The sequence below is a fragment of the Eufriesea mexicana genome, unplaced genomic scaffold (assembly GCF_001483705.2).
Source record: "Eufriesea mexicana isolate 0111107269 unplaced genomic scaffold, ASM148370v2 scaffold19813, whole genome shotgun sequence".
NCBI classification, from domain to species: domain Eukaryota; kingdom Metazoa; phylum Arthropoda; class Insecta; order Hymenoptera; family Apidae; genus Eufriesea; species Eufriesea mexicana.
The window spans coordinates 2,490-6,575 of NW_016927021.1; the positions used below are offsets into that span (position 1 = coordinate 2,490).

Genomic DNA, 4,086 nt, shown 5'->3' on the forward strand with positions numbered 1-4,086 from the left:
AATCTACTTAATACCATATTTTATATTCAAAATCTAGTGCATTTTGAAACATCCTACGGAATTTATCAATTTACTAGTTCCTCTTTGATTGTAATGGACTTAGAAAATGTTGTAAAACAATATTTTGAATACCATTTTTTTTTATGCATAACCAACAATTGGATTTAGTTTTCGAGATATTAGCAAATTACTTTTGGTATTACCGTATTAAATTCTGTCAATATCTGTGCACCTGTAAGGCTACAACAGGCGCAGATACTAGTTATCTGACACCTGGTAGATATGTTTAAAAAAGTTGTACATTTTTCTAGGAATCGCCAGATGGTTTAAACCAATTATTCTTCGATATATTACTGATTTTTATGCTCTGATAAGTTAATCCAATATTTATCTAAATTTTCGTCGTTTGAACGAAGACGGGGCCCAGTCATACTATCTCTGCACTCCCAGCCTCTAAAGTCTAACCTAACCTAACTTAATCTCCGATTAAACTGAATAATTTTATTTCTTATTTAGCATAAGATTGGATTAGATTCGGTTAAATTATTTTGAGTAGGAGTGTTCCACTCTTCCTCGACACTATCGTTGAAATTTTAAATAAATTTTTGATTAATTTCTATGGCATGAAAATCGACACTACGAGGAGTAACAAAAAGTTCTTTATACCACAGAGAAACCTTGAAAAAATCTCGTTCAAATATAGGTAGTAATTTCCTAATGAGTTCACCCGTTACACAGGATGAACCATGTAACATGATTACGTTGATTATCTTCAATTATTCAGTTATTAGAGAAACAATAAAAAATTATTTCGATGTAAATGGTAAGATGCGAAAGGATAATCAAAAGATAATGACCGTTAATTATTGTTAGATTAACTGTGATTATAAAGACAGAAAAAAACAAATCACTAAAAGCAAAAACGATCAAAGTGATCATGTTGATCCACCATATCATACATGTTATACATCGAGACGATTTTAGAAAACAGCAGGTAAATATTGTATAGACAAAATAAGATTATAATTTGAAAATCTGTTATGAATACAATAATGCCCGCTTCAACGTTCACACTAATTTTTGGAAATGAAATCTCGAAGTGAATTTCAAACGTATCGACTAAAATACATTGTCATACAAAAATTGACATCAATCTTTTCAATTGTTTTGACTAGTCATTCATCCTTTCTCTTCTCTTCAACCGAATTTAAAGAAATCACCTCTCCACATAAGCATCCTAATACAAAAGTGGGCATAACTGTATCTCGAAAACTAAATCAAAGTACCCGTTAATATACAAGAGAAACTTTTTCTAAATATTCATTTCTGCAATACATTAAAACATCGCTGAAATCATTTAATCGAAGGATGAAGCATATATTGACAAGTTTAGACAATTTAAATATTGTTCACTAATTATTATTTACTATTAATTTAAACTGATCGATATGGAATTTGTGGCGAAGGAAGTAAACTCAAAATCACAAACTTTTTATTTGGGTATCTATTAGTTTCTGAGTTATTAATAAGAAAACATTTAGTACTATTATTGAATTCTGCTTATACGTGCACGCCCATGGCGTATGTTTTCAATAAATTAACTTTTTCTGTCTTTAGTAACATTATTAAATTAGCAAAAATCAATTGCTATTATCTCCTCGTTATATTTTTACATTCTACTATTTATGACAAAATAATTTTTCGTTGTTCCTCCAATAATTAAGTAATTGAAGATAATCGAGATAGTCACAGTATAGCCCACCCTGTATATATATTAATCTCCGACCATCATTTAGTTATTGGCTTACTGTTTCTGTAAACACGTCACGATTGCCGGTAACCAACGTATACATAATATAATTGGTGTAATGTACAATTACATGATGTATTATATGATTATGTGATATAGCGGGTGACTGGTTGCAGAAGCATCTTCGTTAAAGTAAGAAACCTTCTAAATCTTAAAGGATAGAGTAAAAATAAAACATTTGTTTCGCAAATTCTAGTGTTATTCACGAATTGATATAAGGAACTGTTTCGTTTCGTGCTTTATGTAGGATAGTGAATATTTAATTCAATATTTACTTATAATGCATATTCCTTTTCAATAAGTTTACCCTTTATACTTATATATATATTTATAAATATATGTTTATAAATACCTACCCTACCCTATAAATTTCATCTCGATCGGTCACTGCAGCTGAATAGAATATAATTTCCATATTAAACATTCTAAATTATAAAGCGATTATCTGTGCACTATTAAATTATCGATTCATTATGGCGATAACATATCACATAATAAGGTTGAATAATTTTCGTAATGTATAAATTGTAATCGCACACAGTATAACATGAAGTTGTGGGGAAAAAAAAAAAAAAAAAGAAGAAAATTGCATCGGCCGGGAATCGAACCCGGGCCGCCCGCGTGGCAGGCGAGCATTCTACCACTGAACCACCGATGCTTACATACTTTGTTGTAAAAAATACTTAATATTACGGAACATAATATATTTATAAATAATAATTGATTGTAATACAATCAAATATTTATTTTATTATTTCTTATAAAAATATGAAAAAATAATATTTTATACTTCCAACTAATACGTTTAAAATCAATTGAGGTATAAACGTAGAGATAGTTAGAAAAGAGAGACTTATAATACTGATTACTTTATTTAAATAGACACATTAAATTACATAAAATAAAAAGGAGAAGCAAAAGTAAAAAATGAAAATATATTACAAGTACGGAAACATAAAGAAAAAAATAGTCTTCGAATCGAACCCCGGTCGCCTAAGTGACTGACGGGGATACTTTCTTCTTTTATTATAACATACGTTCAATGTCCCAGAAGATAATTACAGAAATTTACAGAAAAACCAAAATGTGCGAAAGGGGTTACAAAATGAAGCACTCATGATCTTAGAATTAAAATTGAATTACCACACTTATCGTTATAGCATAATATAAACGTAAGAAATAACTTACATTAGGTCGCATGTTTGCCTATCTATAGAAAGGTATAAAAACTATACAAATTTTGTTTTTAAGTGAAGAGGGAGAAGGGGGTAAACTAGATGAATAAATAATAAGATAAATAGATAAATAAATAAATAGGAGAGAGAGGAGTAGGGGAAGGAGGAAGCATATAAATTTTTATTTATTAACCCTTTGCACTCGACGACTTTTTCGTTACAGAAAAATAGTAATTCGGAGACTTTCTGTCATAGAGTCGACGATATTTTTAAAATGGTAAATGAGAAAACATATGCAAATTAAGACGCAGAATTATTTTTCTTCGACATTCCACACATCGTTGGGTAATTTTAAATTTGATATATTAATTAACGTTGATCTTTAGAATCTGATTAAATGGTGACTGAGAGTCACCTCTCGAGTGCAAAGGATTAAAAGATTATTCTGTACAATGAATAGAAGCAATCTGAAAATTAAGAAAGACAAAACAAAAATGGTTAACAATAAGTAAAACACAAAGAAGGGAGAAGAAAGATAAAAATCGATTTTCTTCCCGTCGGGGAATCGAACCTCGGTCTCTCGTATGACAGGTGTGGATATTAACCACTTTTATTTTTTTTTTCTTTAACATACGTTTAATGCACCAAATATAAATAAAAATATATATATACAGAAAAAACCAAAACGTATAAAAAGATTACAATTGAAAATTTATACTATGAGATCGATGATTTCAACATGAAGCATTCGCGATTAGAATTAAATTTAAACTACCGCGCTTATCGCTATAGGATAATATAAACCTAAGAACTAACTTATATTAGCGTAGGGATACTTTTGATTGGCGAATATAAGGAATAAGAAATGTTCTTTAATTACAATATATTATTTATTACGAGCTAAAGAGACTTAGAGGAGTAAGGTACAAACTAAAAGACTAGACTAATAACTGAACTATGATCACGCAACTAACATTTGCACATTGACTCTTCTTCAAACTTCGTAACGGACTGGACTTGTTTTAGGACAGCCCTTGCATCCTCATTTAAACCTTACACTCTGTCTTCTTTCACACTCATGCTTTCTTTCTCAATCACGCA

At 29.9% G+C, this 4,086-nt stretch overlaps 1 non-coding gene across 1 annotated transcript; it reads right to left on the reverse strand.

Moving 5' to 3' along the window:
* Window positions 1-2,397: 2,397 nt before the first annotated feature.
* On the reverse strand, window positions 2,398-2,468 carry TRNAG-GCC (transfer RNA glycine (anticodon GCC)). Its single transcript has one exon. It is a non-coding gene; the product is annotated as a tRNA-Gly (tRNA).
* Window positions 2,469-4,086: the final 1,618 nt, after the last annotated feature.